Here is a 17,076-nt window from a genome sequence, read left to right on the forward strand (position 1 = left end):
CTTTCTTTCTTTCTCCCTCCCCACCCCCCTCCCTGTCAATTTCTTTCTTTCTTTCTTTCTCCCTCCCCACCCCCCTCCCTGTCAATTTCTTTCTTTCTTTCTCCCTCCCCACCCCCTCCCTGTCAATTTCTTTCTTTCTTTCTTTCTCCCTCCCCACCCCCCTCCCTGTCAATTTCTTTCTTTCTTTCTTTCTCCCTCCCCACCCCCCTCCCTGTCAATTTCTTTATTTCTTTCTTTCTCCCTCCCCACCCCCCTCCCTGTCAATTTCTTTCTTTCTTTCTTTCTTTCTTTCTTTCTTTCTCCCTCCCCACCCCCCTCCCTGTCAATTTCTTTCTTCCTTTCTCCCTCCCCACCCCCCTCCCTGTCAATTTCTTTCTTTCTCCCTCCCCACCCCCCTCCCTGTCAATTTCTTTCTTTCTTTCTCCCTACCCACCCCCTCCCTGTCAATTTCTTTCTTTCTTTCTCCCTCCCCACCCCCCTCCCTGTCAATTTCTTTCTTTCTTTCTTTCTCCCTCCCCACCCCCCTCCCTGTCAATTTCTTTCTTTCTTTCTCCCTCCCCACCCCCCTCCCTGTCAATTTCTTTCTTTCTTTCTCCCTCCCCACCCCCCTCCCTGTCAATTTCTTTCTTTCTTTCTCCCTCCCCACCCCCCTCCCTGTCAATTTCTTTCTTTCTTTCTTTCTCCCTCCCCACCCCCCTCCCTGTCAATTTCTTTCTTTCTTTCTTTCTCCCTCCCCACCCCCCTCCCTGTCAATTTCTTTCTTTCTTTCTTTCTCCCTCCCCACCCCCTCCCTGTCAATTTCTTTCTTTCTTTCTCCCTCCCCACCCTCCTCCCTGTCAATTTCTTTCTTTCTTTCTCCCTCCCCACCCCCCTCCCTGTCAATTTCTTTCTTTCTTTCTCCCTCCCCACCCCCCTCCCTGTCAATTTCTTTCTTTCTTTCTCCCTCCCCACCCCCCTCCCTGTCAATTTCTTTCTTTCTTTCTCCCTCCCCACCCCCCTCCCTGTCAATTTCTTTCTTTCTTTCTCCCTCCCCACCCCCCTCCCTGTCAATTTCTTTCTTTCTTTCTCCCTCCCCACCCCCCTCCCTGTCAATTTCTTTCTTTCTTTCTCCCTCCCCACCCCCCTCCCTGTCAATTTCTTTCTTTCTTTCTTTCTCCCCACCCCCCTCCCTGTCAATTTCTTTCTTTCTTTCTTTCTCCCTCCCCACCCCCCTCCCTGTCAATTTCTTTCTTTCTTTCTTTCTCCCTCCCCACCCCCCTCCCTGTCAATTTCTTTCTTTCTTTCTCCCTCCCCACCCCCTCCCTGTCAATTTCTTTCTTTCTTTCTTTCTCCCTCCCCACCCCCCTCCCTGTCAATTTCTTTCTTTCTTTCTCCCTCCCCACCCCCCTCCCTGTCATTTTCTTTCTTTCTTTCTCCCTCCCCACCCCCCTCCCTGTCAATTTCTTTCTTTCTTTCTTTCTCCCTCCCCACCCCCCTCCCTGTCAATTTCTTTCTTTCTTTCTCCCTCCCCACCCCCCTCCCTGTCAATTTCTTTCTTTCTCCCTCCCCACCCCCCTCCCTGTCAATTTCTTTCTTTCTTTCTCCCTCCCCTCCCCCCTCCCTGTCAATTTCTTTCTTTCTTTCTCCCACCCCCTCCCTGTCAATTTCTTTCTTTCTTTCTCCCTCCCCACCCCCTCCCTGTCAATTTCTTTCTTTCTTTCTCCCTCCCCACCCCCCTCCCTGTCAATTTCTTTCTTTCTTTCTTTCTCCCTCCCCACCCCCCTCCCTGTCAGTCCGGCCGGGTACAGGAGACAGATGCTCCCTGTACCCGTGGACCATACAGGGCTCGGCCACGCTACAGTGAGGGAGTGACAGGAGGGAGCGCTGAGCGCTTCCCTCCTGGCAGCCCCTCTCCTCATGCAGCTCCGGGGCGGTGCGCCCTCATGGACGCACCAGCCCGGTGGACCTGGGGGGGATTTTTGCATTATCTGTCCCCCCCGGATGTTTTCCTGGGGGGGAAGCGTCCCCCCATCCCCTCTGGTTCCACGCCTCTGGGCATGGCTTGGAGTTTCATGTGAGCAGACACACTTGAGCACAGCTCCCGCTTAGCAGATTGGCAAAGAGCCAAAAACCATGACTTGAACCAAACATGGGGAACAAAAAAAAAATTGACATTCCACCATGACCACCTAGACCACACAGTGGGCAAACAAGCAGGCGATCTGGACAGTTTCTTTAGGGAAAATCATGGATCCTCAATGCAGACATGGAGGACAGCATGGAGCCACCATCTTTACCATGCGATTCCCGGCTGGGAAGTCCCTCCGCATCAGAAAAATCCTCGGCATATAAAGACACAGACCTGCAAGACATTTTTTAAAACGTACCCTCCAGGGATGACATGGCAGCGATGATGTCGAAATCGGAGACTACTTTCCAAGATAAGCTGGCTACACTGACAACTGGAATGAATCAAACAGGCCACAGAGTAGCAGACCTGGAGGAAGAAAGGGAGGTGATTCAAAAGCATATACAAACTGTAGAATCCATACAAACGGCAACCAATACGAGACTCACTCACATGATGAGACATATCGATGACATAGACAACAGGGGATGGCCTCCCTGACCCAAATGAAAATGGGGAAAATGTGAATGCCATTTTGCAGGAGGAGGAGCAAAGACCTTGATATGTACCTTGATAACACAGTGCACATGCTGCACCACACCACTCCACCAGAGGATGCATATCAATCTCACCCCCTCCCCCCCGCCCCAGAGCGGTGCTTTTAAGGAAGAGTACAATTCCATACTATTTTCATGCCGCCCAGACCCAAAATCGGAACAACAACGGGGTTTGCACCATCATACTGGTCCAGATGAGTCAGGAAATGCTCATCCATTGGTTATGTTACATGGTCTCACTCATTTATGTTTTATGTTTAAATGTTACAAACGTCTCTGATACAGCAAGGTATTATGCCACGGGGCCAAGAAGTTGCAAAGGTGTAGCCCAGAATCAGGGGGAAAAGTTCAGAAATTCATGTGATGGGTACAATTAACCTTACCTCCTACAATGTTAGGGGATGGAACTCACCGGAGAAACGAACAATGGCAATGAGGGAGATAGCCAAATGCGGTCTGAAATAATTTTCTTACAAGAAACGCACTTTAAGGGCCCAACAGCACACAAGTTATACCATAAAAAATTCCCTCACATATATTACAGTAACTTCACCAAAAACAAAACTAGAGGCGTAGCAATTTTGGTGGGAGCACATATACCCTTTACTTATAGCCATCACATCTTGGACAAAGGGGGTAGATTTCTGATATTGAATGGCACAATATGATTTACTAAGGTGACAGTGGTTAATATATATTTAGCCAACAGAAACCAAAGTGCCTCCGCCGCATAATGGCAAAAATTAATTCTGAGAGGGAGTGTGAATTGATCATAGGGAGAGATTTTTAATGTGTCATTGGATGCGGGCAGAGACAGCACATCTCTTAGCCAGGCTTATCTGGCAACCACAAGAACACATGAAACAATTGATGCATAAAAATCAATTAGTAGACTGCTGGAGAGTCATGAACCCAGGCCTAAAGGACTTTATGTTATACTCACACTCCACCAACATTTATAAGAGGCTGGACATGTTCATTGTCCACCATGAAACCCTGAGCATGGTCACAAAGCCCGAAATAGGACACATAATGTTCATAGGCGAGCGCAGCTTATTGCATTAGGGTGTGCACCCTAAAGCACAAACACACGCCACGCGTATATGTATGTATGTATGTATTTATGTATATATATATACATATATACACACACACATACAAACATACACTGCTGTGTTTGTGCTGTTAGTGTGCGGTGTGAGGGTGCTGTGTGTGTGTAAGTGTGTGAGGGTGCTGTTAGTGTGATGTGTGTGTGAGGTTGCTGGTAGTGTGCTATGTGGGTGAGGGTGTTTGTGTGTTTGTGAGGGTACTGTTTGTGTGTGAGGGTGCTTTTTGTATGCCGTGTGTAAGGGTGCTGGTAGTGTGCTGTGTGTGTGTGTGAGGGTGTTTGTGTGTGTGTGTTTGTTAGGGTCCTGTTAGTGTGCTGTGTGTGTGAGAGTGCTGTTTATGTGCTGAGTGTGTGTGGGTGCTGTTTGTGTGCTGTATGTGTGTAGGTGCTGCTTGTGTGTTGTGTGTGTGTGGGTGCTGTTTGTGTGCTGTGTGTGTGTGTGTGTGTGTTGTATGTTTGGGTGATTGTGGGAGTAGAGGTGGGGACAGATCAGTTAATATCCCCCCTCCCTTGTTACCTTATGTAGGGAGGGGGGATCCTTGTTGCTGCTGCCATCTCTGGTGGTCCAGTGGAGAGTGAACTCTAGCCTGCAACCACACAATAGCTGTTACGTGGATGAAGAAACTATTGTCATACTTACTTGCTATACCAGTTTTTATTTTGCAGTATGTTAAACTGTAACCTTCTGTTATATTTTATATTTTGTATCCAGTTATATTTTATGTTGCACATTTGGTACTATGGTATATAGTGATGCATGTACCGTGTACTAGTAACTATGTTACCACAAGGAAGATTAATAACATGTACTGTAACCTCTGATGTTGATCAATGATGCAAACAAAAATAAAATAAAAATGTATAAATAATAAAAAAAAGATTGTAAACAAATGAAAAATGAAGAATGTCCGTAGTTCTAGCGCTAGTTATGATATCTAAAAAGTTAAAAAAATACAACTGCTTGGGGGCATGGTCTGAATGCTCATGGAGTCGGATGTGTGAGTGATCAGCTCCGAGCGAGATTCCCCTAATACAGCAATTACACCAGCATAACTTGAGAAATTAATCTCCTGAGAAGCAACATACCTACCCGAGTACTTACCCACCATCATGGCTCAACGATCCTCTAAAAAACCTAAACTGAAAGAAACTTCCTCGCTCCAGATCTCGGCGATGTCCTCGCCGCCACGCCGCACACAAAATGGCGCTGATAGGCCAGTATCCCCGGCCTCGAGTTCAGGCCGTAGCGATAGCACTACTATTTCTCAACGAGAACTCCCAGCCACTGATTCATCGATACAAAGAATGTTAAAAGATTTACAAACATCTTTGCAAGCCGATTTTGCAAAATTGGCGAAAGATATTAGAGCTGATGTACAGGCGTTGGGGGAACGTACAGACTACCTCGAGAACAAAACCGAGGAAATTATTACTGCACATAATAATGTGGCTGAGGCCTATGATCTCTTAGACGCAAAAGTCGCTTCTATAATTAGCAAACTCGCCGACCACGAAGACAGAGATCGGCGAAACAACGTCCGAATTCGTGGCATCCCAGAGGAGGTAGGCCCTAATGATTTGGCTGCATATGTCCAGGCCCTGTTTCACTTACTGGCCCCCGATCTCCCAGAATCGGCACTGCTGCTGGACAGGACCCACAGACTGCCTAGACCTCGACAGCTCCCTCCCTCTACACCGAGGGACACAATAACGAGGATCCACTACTACACCACCAAAGAGGCGATCATGTCAGCATCAAGGAAGAAACCAACTCTTCCAGATGCATATAACAAGATTCAGCTGTACACCGACCTCTCAGCGACGACATTGGCGGCAAGGAAAAGCTTTATGCCCATCACTAGGGCTCTCAGAGCAGCAGACGTACCCTATAAATGGGGGTTCCCGGCCCGCATCATCATCAGGCGCAACGGCACGGAGAAACATCTATTGACCCCAGAAGCGGGAAAGAAAGCTTTGGAAGAATGGAACATACCGTTGACACCAGAAGCAAGTGAAGGCCTAACTACGGAAAAGCAGGCTAAAGCACCGATGAGACTTACTCACGATTGGGGAGTTCAAGCCCCAGATAAATGACTCTTCCTACACGTGGCCCTAGAGGCATTAAGGGATCGTATGATTACTCTTACTATTACGGCCGGTTATTAGACCCGGTGGTAACGTATGAAAGTATCTAGCAGGGCTGCCATCAGAAATTTTGGGGCCCCTGACAAAGCACAAGGTCTGGGCCCCCCCCACCCGACCCCTCCCTCCCGGGCCCGCCCACGCCCTACCTAGTCTGCTGACAATGATGCGGGACTGAATGTGGTGTGTATAGTGTAAGTGAATTAGAATGTGTGTAATGGATGTAGTGTTTGTGTGTATTAGATACTGTTTGTGCAGTGAATGCAGAGTGTGTTAGTGTAGCAGATGCAGTGTGTATAGTGAACGCAGAGTGTGTTTGAGTAGTGGATGTAGTGTGTGTACAGTGATGTAGTGTGTGTTTGTGTAGTGGATGTAGTGTTTGTATGTACTAGATGAAATGTGTTTAGTGGATGCAGTGTCTGTAGTTGATGTAGTGTGTGTATTAGACGCAGTGTCTGTGTATAGTGAATGCAGAGTGTTTCAATTTGTGGTGGATGTAGTGTGTGTACTGTGAATACAGGATGTTTGTGTAGTGGATGCTGTGTGTACAGGTGATGCAGAGTGTATGTTAGTGTAGTGAATGCAGAGTGTGTGTCAGTATAGTGAATCCAGAGTGTGTGCATAGTTTAGTGAATGCAGAGTGTGTGTTAATGTGTAATAAATGCAGAGTGTGTGTTAGGGTGTAGTGAATGCAGAGTGTGTCAGTGTAATGAATGTAGTGTGTGTGTAAATTTGTAGTGAATGCAGAGTGTGTGTTAATGTGTAGTGAATGCAGAGAGTGTCTTAGTGTAGTGAATGCAGAGAGTGAGTTAGTGTAGTGAATGCAGAGAGTGTGTTAGTGTAGTGAATGCAGAGCGTGTGTTAATGTGTAGTGAATGCAGAGAGTGTGTTAATGTGTAGTGAATGCAGAGAGTGTCTTAGTGTAGTGAATGCAGAGAGTGTGTTAGTGTAGTGAATGCAGAGAGTGTGTTAATGTGTAGTGAATGCAGAGAGTGTGTTAATGTGTAGTGAATGCAGAGAGTGTGTTAGTGTGTAGCGGATGCAGAGTCTGTGTTAGTGTAGTGAATGCAGAGAGTGTGTTAGTGTGTAGCGGATGCACAGTGTGTGTTAGTGTAGTGAATGCAGAGTGTGTTAGTGTGTAGCGGATGCAGAGTGTGTGTTAGTGTAGTGAATGCAGAGTGTGGTAATGTGTAGTGAATGCAGAGTGTGTGTCAGTATAGTGGATGCAGTGAGTGTGTTAGTGTGTAGTGTATGCAGAGTGCATGTTGTATTAGTGAATGCAGTGTGTGTATTGTATTAGTGTATGCACTGTGTGTGTTAGTGTATGCAGTGTGTGTTGTATTAGTGTATGCAGTGTGTGTGTTTGTGTATGCAGTGTGTGTTGTGTCAGTGTATGCAGAGTGTGTTGTGTTAGTGTATGCAGTGTGTGTTGTGTTAGTGTATGCAGTGTGTTGTGTCAGTGTATGCAGAGTGTGTGTTGTGTCAGTGTATGCAGTGTGTGTGTGTTGTGTTAGTGTATGCGGTGTGTGTTGTGTTAGTGTATGCGGTGTGTGTGTTGTGTCAGTGTATGCGGTGTGTGTGTTGTGTTAGTGTATGCGGTGTGTGTGTTGTGTCAGTGTATGCAGAGTGTGTGTTGTGCTAGTGTATGCGGTGAGTGTGTTGTGTCAATGTATGCAAAGTGTGGGTTGTGTAAGTGTATGCAGTGTGTGTTGTGTCAGTGCATGCAGAGTGTGTTGTGTCAGTGTATGCAGAGTGTGTGTTGTGTTAGTGTATGCAGTGTGTGTTGTGTTGGTATGTGCAGTGTGTGTGTTGTGTCAGTGTATGTAGTGTGTGTTAGTGTATGTAGTGTGTGTGTGTGTTGTGTCAGTGTATGCAGTGTGTGTGTGTGTGTGTGTGTTGTGTCAGTGTATGTAGTGTGTGTGTGTAAATTTGCAATGAGGAGGGAGAGGGGGGGTCATTTTAACATTATTTAAAAAAAAAAATTAATTCATTAAATTGTTTCTCCCCCCTCCCTGCTTACCTGTGTCTAGGGAGGGGGGAGATTCCATCCCCGGTGGTCCGGTGGTCCGGTGGGGCCCCCCGGCTCCCTGTTACCGCAGAGGGGGCCCAGGCCTCCAGCTTCTCCTCTTCTCTCCTCCAATAACTCTCGCGAGACCCGCGGAGCGTTGCCATGGCAACCGGGTCTCGCGAGAGTTATTAGCAGGGAGGAGAAGAGAAGAGGCTGGAGGCCTGGGCCCCCTCTGCGGTAACAGGGAGCCGGGGGCCCGCGGCTGCACTCATAGATCGCGATATTCGCGATCTATGTGTGCAGGGAGGGAAAGTGGGGCCCAGGACTGCCAGAGCAGTCCGGGCCCCCCAGGGCCGCCGGGCCCGTGACAACTGTCACGGTTGTCACCCCCTGATGGCGGCACTGGTATCTAGTTATATGTTTTGCACGTTTATCTGTGACTGAATTGCATTGTCCTCCATTTGCTGCCCCGCATAATATAGTATGATGTCTAGTCTCAAAGTACTTCTATCTATGGGATAGTGGCCCTAACGGGCAATTCTCAAGGTCACAAACTCTTATATATACCGCATGTGTTATCCCCATCGGATCGCTTCATGCCTTGGGAGCAAACCCGGTTGGCTGGAGGGATCCGATCTGGGAATTTCTTGGGACAGTCTGAACTATAAGATGTTTGCTCACAGTACGCATGCCGCCACAACTTTACACCGGGTTACTGAATTCGGTGGTAACATGTGAAATTATCAAAGTGTACCTAGTACAGGCTTGTTTGAGTCTGGGTTGTTTTAAGTCCACACCGCTGCCCTACGTAGTATGCGGTCTAATCTCAGAGCACATCTATTAATAGGGAAGAGGCCCTCACGGCCTTTGGGCCCGTCAAACAATTTTTTCTCGGCCTCATATCACTTCATATAGCATTTATGTTGTCCCCATCGGATCGCTGCATGCCTTGGGAGCAAACCCGGTTGGCTGGAGGGATTTGATCTGGGAATTGCTTGAGACACAATGATCCAGATGATTTAGATCTATTATATGCATGAAGTTTGGGAGGCTTGTGGTACCTAAGGAAACAAATCGGATTCCTCCTTACATACAAACCCTGGCCACCACCTGATCATGTACAGAGATAGGGGTGCAGGTCGCTCTTCCCACTACATACCATATCACGACGGAGCTGTACTAGGGCACGTTAGTCTACATTTATGTCACATTTGAATATGATGTTAAAAGTTTGCATGTTATGTTTGTTTAACGTTTCAGGATGTACTATAAGAAACCACCCATTTCTCGGAGGTACCATTGAGAAAACTGGGAAAGTTAGACTCTTAATATCCTGAACTGGTTCATATCTTGGGTCCGGGTACACTGTTGCTATAGAAGATGGTATGGGAAACACAGAACTCAACCTGTGTACATAGCCCTGTTACCAAAGGATCTCCCTGTAATGATGGGGAAATCTCCACCCCCACGAGGGCTTAGATGCCCAACACTTATGAAACTACCAGGTCTCTAGCTAGAGACCTTATTCCTGTAAATAGTTGTTTTTATGTTATCTCTCCCTCCCTTCCATTCCACCCTCCCTCCTTTATAGTGACACGTTGTCGCCACGACATGACCGTCAATCACCTATACAACCCTAGCGCACCTGCGGTTAGGCGCCTTATTAGGACTCGATATACTAAGTTACTATCTCAGAGAGGCCCCCCTATCGACACGTCAGTCGGGGACAGACCCCTACCAAGTTACCTAGTACTGCAATCTATGTCCCACAGCAATATTATATGTCATCCAAAATACCCATTTTAAATGGCACTTAATATCCTCTTGTTAAACGTTAAAGGCTTGAATTCACCCCACAAACGCCGCATGGCCCTAATGGAAGCAAGAAAACACAAGGCGCATGTGGCTCTATTTCAGGAAACTCATTTCCAAACCTTCAAACTACCCAAATTCTCTTCCACCCATTTTCCAATAGGCTACCACAGCACTTATAAGACAAAGAAGAGAGGGGTTACAATTTTAATCAGCAACACAGTCTCCTTCCAACTAATTAAAAAAATAAGCGACAAGAAAGGTCGTTATCTCCTATTGCAATGCATAATTAATAATGCCCAATACACAATAGTTAATATATATGGCCCACACAATGGCCAACACATATTTTTGGACCATGTTCTTAATCTCACGAAAGCTCATAAATTTGGAGAGATCCTTGTGGGGGGTGACACAAACTTTATCATTGATCAAACATTAGATATTACATCCTCCTCCAGGATAGCACCAAAAACGACACAGCAAAGGGCACGTTCGACTTCCCTAATCACAGCTACCTTACTCACACACGGATACGTGGATATTTGGAGAACTCTCCATCCTCTGGAAAGGGATTACACACACCACTCTCTAGTACACAATACTTACTCCCGAATTGATCGCTTTTTAATTCCATCAACTCAAGCCCCTACAACTTGCAAAGCCGATATCGATATTATATCATGGTCTGACCATGCCCCAATTACACTCTCGATTACCACGCAACACCCCACGAGTGGAAACCGCACTTGGCGGCTGAATGACTCTCTCCTCACAGACCATACATTGGTAACGCAAATTAACAAGGAGTTGGAAACATATTTTGAGTTGAATAATACGGGCAATGTAGGGGTTGAGACTTTATGGCAGGCCCACAAAGCGGTCCTTCGGGGACAGTTCATTAAGCACGCTAGCTACAACAAGAAACAGCGCACGAAAAAACACATAGACACCCTCACTGAACTGTCCACACTCACCCATATAAACAAACAAACACCGTCACATGACACCACAACGCGGATACTCCAACTTCAAGCCACGTTGAGAGATATGGAACAGTCCAAAACAACATACCTCCTAATGAAAATGAAACACAAATTTTTCAAAGATGGCAATAGGGCAGGGAAAATTTTAGCTGCTCAACTCAAGACGAGAGCCTTATCATCTAAAATAGCCTTTATCCAAAACAAGAATGGGGAAAACAAAATCACAAATCCTCAAGAAATAGTAGAGGAATTCAGTAGGTACTACAAAGACTTATATAACTTAATTGATCAAGAAGGCTGTCATACTCCTAAACAGGGAGACATAGATTTATATTTGACAGATATTCGCCTCCCCACACTTACTCAAGAGGAGTGCGAGAAACTAGCCCAACCATTCACCCTACAAGAAATCCTAGACGCGATAGAACAACTACCAAAGCACAAAGCCCCCGGGCCCGATGGGTTCACAAACCTATACTACAACACTTACAAACACATCCTTGCACCCCACATGGTTGCCCTGTTTAACCACTGCTTTCAAGCGGGTTCCATGCCTACAGCAATGCTTCAGGCCCACATATCAACCCTGCCGAAACCGGGAAAACCCCCGACCCAATGTTCTAACTTCCGACCTATTTCCCTTTTAAATTGCGACACCAAACTTTACGCCAAATTATTAGCAAATAGAATAAACCCTATCCTGAATCGCATTGTACATAATGATCAATCAAGTTTCATCAAGGGAAGGCAGGGATCTGATAACACCAGAAAAGTCCTTAATTTACTATCCCACATAGCATCAACGAAGACCGAAGGCCTTCTGATGGCCTTGGATGCCGAGAAGGCCTTCGATAGGCTTAATTGGATGTATATGTCATCGGTACTAAGCAAGTATGGGTTTCCCCAAGAAATGATTCGGGGAATAATGGCACTCTACAAACACCCCACCGCTCAGGTGAACCAATCGGGCTTTGTCTCGTCACCTTTCGTTCTTACCAACGGCACAAGGCAGGGATGCCCTCTATCCCCCCTTCTTTTTATCCTCGCTTTGGAACCCCTAGCCCATAAGATCAGAGAAGACACTCTTATCTCAGGCATACGCATAAAAGACACTGACTATCGATTGTCCATGTTTGCAGACGACATTCTACTAACTCTTAGCAACCCAGAATCATCCTTGCCTCGTGTTATGGAACTGTTACACGATTATGGAAAGATATCGTATTATAAGCTTAACAAGGCCAAAACACAAGCCCTGACATTAAACCTACCCAACCCACGTAGAGAGAGGCTCCGTCAGTCATTCCTGTTTGACTGGAGACTGACACACATTACCTATTTAGGAGTGAAACTAGCTCTACATGCCCACAAAACTGTATCCTTAAACTATGGCCCACTGCATCGCATATGCACCTCCCATTTTCAGACTTGGAAGCGTGTCCATTTATCCTGGCTTGGTCGCATCCACACTATTAAAATGGTCCTACTCCCTAAAATCTTATATATCTTCCGAATGTTGCCAATGTATGTTCAACGGCACGTCCTCACCACCCTCCAGTCCAGCCTAACCAAATACATCTGGAACAAAACTAAATCGAGATTACCTATCACCTTACTCCAATTGACATCTCAATCAGGTGGCCTAGGGGTACCTAACTTACGCGCTTATTATGAAGCGGCCATCCTCGAGTCGGCTATTCGACTTCATGTCCCCAGACACACTTTCCAGTGGGTGGACATGGAGCATGAAGTGATAAACCCGCATTCCCTGCTCCAGCTGCTGTGGTCTCCAAAAATATACAGACTGCCAAAATTGAAACTATACCCCACCACTTCCTTAACGTTGAAAATATGGGATAAAGTAATGTCCACTATTGTGGAAAAATGAAAATTTTGTGCATACGCCCCAATTGAATCGCTAGAACGGTTGACCCCATGGTTATCGATGAAAACATGGTCCACATATGGTATAAAAATCATCAAAGACTTATGCCAACACAATACAATCAGGGCTTTCCCAGACTTACAAGCCCAATATAATCTCCCTAACTCTCTCATTTTCCAATATCTACAAATTAAAAGCATTGTAAACACGAAGGTGTCACCGAGACCCCAGATCTCATCACACGTTATGGCTAACGCCTTTACTATTTTCTCCAGATGCCTCTCTGCACCGCTTAAACCCAAATCAATATCGCTATGCTATAAACTGTTAGTAGACAGACAACCCCCCCACTCTTTCAAATATGTGACTCAATGGGAAAAAGAAGGGTTACCCATACTTGCTGATGAACAATGGCTCCAAGCTTTGAACGCCCTTAAAGGCCTCACATCTTGCTTTTCTCATATAGAGGCTCATAAGAAAATGATATACAGATGGTATCTCACCCCGCAAAGACTCCACCAAATTTACCCTACGGTAAATTCTGTTTGCTGGAGATGCAACTTGAAAGAGGGAAATATGACGCATATCTGGTGGGAATGCGAACAGATAAGACCTCTATGGTCAAATGTCCAACGACTTTTGCACAAGATAACAAAAAACCCAGACCCTATCACACCGTCTCTGTCACTCTTACTCCTGTTCCCATCTCACTGGGGTAAGGAAACTAAACAAATAGCTTCCATCATTCTCCTAGCAGCGAGGCTCCTATTGGCCCAATATTGGAAAAAGCCACTGTGCCCCTCCGAATGGAGCTAAGGTAAAAAATTTACCAATTCTATAGGTATGAAGTTCTCGCCTCAGACTCACATATCAAAACTGACAAAATAGTTCAAATGTGGAAGCCTTGGCTCCCACTGCTGGGACAGTGAATCCGATAGGTCAATCAAGAGTTTACATGACGAAACATAGGAATAACAATGGGCTGGACATGGGACAGGGTGACTACTTGCCGGAATGTTTATTGCTTAAACCTTTATTGTATCTGTATTATATCACATATTGCCTGTTATCAAAGAAAATGCTATATTGGTCTTGTCGACCTCTCACCCCCCCCTTCCCTACCCCCTTTTTTTATTCTGTACCCCCCTCCCCCTTTTACTTATTTGTATGAAAATAAAAACTTTAAATGTGAAAAAAAAAATACAACTGCTTGATTCAATTACTAAGCTGCTATAACACTGTGTGCCATCTTTTCTATTTACACAACATACAACTCCAATATACAAAACAGTGTGGTGCTTAAAATGTGTGGAAACTGGATTGACATACAAAAAACTGCCATTCTGGGGTCAAGAAGATTTTTTTTTCCTAGCTTGTTGCAAAATTGGAAGTGCTTCTTTTGCCTTCTTTTGGATCAACAGCAAAAAACAAATGTGAGGAAGGCTGAACTTGATGGACGCAAGTCTCTTTTCAGCTATGTACCTATGTAACTATTCTGTACCTTAAGGAAGTGCTGACAAATATAGTCTCTAGGTTATGTACCTTTAAAAACAAAAATAGATAGACACAGTTGTGCAAGACATCACAATAATTTCTTATAGAAAAAAGTGTTACGGAGACACTCACATATTAATGAGCTATAAACTATAACTCAAGTGACAACAGCCTTGGAGTCCTTAAAGGCGACCCTTCCCTTCTTATATAGTGGGTCCTTCCATTTCTGAATCAAGAAGACAAAATATGGTGCAATATCGTAGTGCACACACTAATATCTATGTAGCAATAGAGTCAATACTCACAAACATGGAGCCAAAGGTTAGGCTCTGTTATTAGTGCATTTTGTAGTTAATGACTACACTCCTCCTTTAAATATAACCGGAAATAAAATGCCTTGAGTGACAGTAAAATTACAATTTAACATTAAAACAAAACCATAATAAAAAATATGAATATACACTGATATTGCAATGTCCAAAAAAGCTCACTGTGACAGTTAAGCTAACAGTTTAGCTCACTGGCACCCCTGAGATCTCTTTGAAAAGGATTTAAACTCACCTTCTCTTCCATGCTGGTCTCGCCTCCATGGCTGAGATCACAAATCTTGATTTTCTTAGCCAATTCAATGCTTTCCTATAGGACTTTGCAAGACTATCTATGCTGTCCAATGCAGCTCGAGGAGAAGTCTTTGCACAGCAGGAGGTTGGGCAGTTGTCTGCCTTGAGTTTAACTCCAATGAGCTAACCAAACCAGGAAGTAACTGTTCTGCTAATGAACAGATTATTTGTATATTGTATTACTGAAGTAGACAATGTCCAAGTTTTTTTCTGTTAGGAGCTTACCATCTGCTTCTTCTACACAACCAACGTTCTTCCTGGAAGCTGCCATAGCACAGAAAGGTGTTGTTATAGCTTGTCATGATTGTGCCCCATCTGGTGGCCAAAACTAATACTACACCCCTAAAGGTAAACTACAGGGACAGTAGTTTTGCTAATTTGGCAATGACCTTACCTGAATGATGTAAACCTGTGTAACTTTTACCATATGGCTCTATTATATCTCTACCTCAGAGAGCAGTCTATGATTTCTAAAGATTCCTGTTGTGACTTGTTTAATGTTAATTTCTCACCTGACTTGTTTTTATTTTTTAAAGTATTCTGCCTGTTGGTTTTATTGCTTGTTTCTCAACTGGTACCCTGACTTTGACGTGTACTGATTTAGTATAGTTCAACCTATTTGGATGTGTCTATTTCTTTATTTAAATCTAGCCATCTTTATGTTCAGTAATATATCTCTCCAAACTCTGCTTTTTTCTGCATCTAGGGATCTGATGCATCTTAACATTAAATAAAATCTTTAATTCGACTTATATATTATGTAGCATGCCTCTGCAGGTTTTCTTTTCTTTAAATATTTTTCTTTAAAAATGGACTAAAAAGTGCACCACCTGTAAATGGTGGGATCTTATCATTGTTTTAGAAACACCAAAAATGGCAAATAGACAAATGGGGCTCTGTGAGCAGTCTCTTGTTCTTCTATTACATGTGCTGGAGCTTGTCCAGTAATTTGCAAGTAACACTACCTCTACCCTCTGTTCTTTGGGTGAGATAATGTATTCATTTATTCGGAGTGAACTAGTTACTTCACAGGCCTACTAGCACATAAATGCATGAAATATGGTATGCCCAAAACAATGCCTCTTTAATGAAATAGAACACTGCAAACCAAGCATGTCAAACTTGCGGCCACAATGAATATTTTTGCAGCCCGGCGAGCCACGAGTTTGCCATGCTTACTAAGACAGAGTAGGCACCTGCTCTCCCCATATTGCAGGCGCCTACTATGTTAAAATTTACCCAGCCGGGGAAGAGGACGCTGGCGGCAGCGAGGGAGCTTGTGCGCCTTCTGTAGTGATGCCGTGTGCCGGAATATGACGTCATTCTGGCACCCAGCATCACTAGAGGAAACAGTAAGAGCAGCAAGTCTGAGCTCCCGAAAGAAGATCCCCACTGGACCCCAGGGTCTGTGTCTATGTGTCTTCAGTGAGTGTGTCTGTCAGTGAGTGTGTCTGTCAATGTGTGTGTCTGTCAGAAACATAGAAACATAGAATGTGGCAGATAATAACCATTCGGCCCATCTAGTCTGCCCAATTTTCTAAATACTTTCATTAGTCCCTGGCCTTACCTTATATTTTGGATAGCCTTATGCCTATCCCACGTGTGCTTAAACTCCCTCACTGTGTTAACATCTACCACTTCAGCTGGAAGGCTATTCCATGTATCCACTACCCTCTCAGTAAATACTTCCTGATATTGTTATTAAACCTTTGCCCCTCTTATTTAAGACTTTAATGTCCTTTTGTTGTGGTAGTTTTTCTTCTTTTAAATATAGTCTCCTCCTTTACTGTGTTGATTCCCTTTATGTATTTAAATGTTTCTATCATATCCCCCCTGTCTCGTCTTTCCTCCAAGCTATACATGTTAAGATCCTTTAACCTTTCCTGCTAAGTTTTATCCTGCAATCCATGAACCAGCTTAGTAGCCCTTCTCTGAACTCATTCTAGAATATCAATATCCTTCTGAAGATACGATCTGAAGTACTGCGTTCAATACTCCAAGTGAGATCTCACCAGTTTTCTGTACAATGGTATGAGCACTTCTCTCTTTGTACTGCTAATACCTCTCCCTATACAACCAAGCATTCTGCTAGCATTTCCAGCTGCTCTATTACATTGTCTTCCTACCTTTAAGTCATCTTAAATAATTACTCCTAAATCCCTTTGCTCAGATGTTGAGGTTAGTAGGGTATCAAATATCCTATACTCTGCCCTTGGGTTTTTACGTCCAATGTGCATTATCTTGCACTTATCCACATTAAATGTTAGTTGCCACAGCTCTGTCCATTTTTCTAGTTTACCTAAATCATTTGCCATTTGGCTTATCCCTCCTGGAACATCAACCCTAGTAGATTATCT

Source organism: Pelobates fuscus, chromosome 6, assembly GCF_036172605.1.
Source record: "Pelobates fuscus isolate aPelFus1 chromosome 6, aPelFus1.pri, whole genome shotgun sequence".
NCBI lineage: Eukaryota > Metazoa > Chordata > Amphibia > Anura > Pelobatidae > Pelobates > Pelobates fuscus.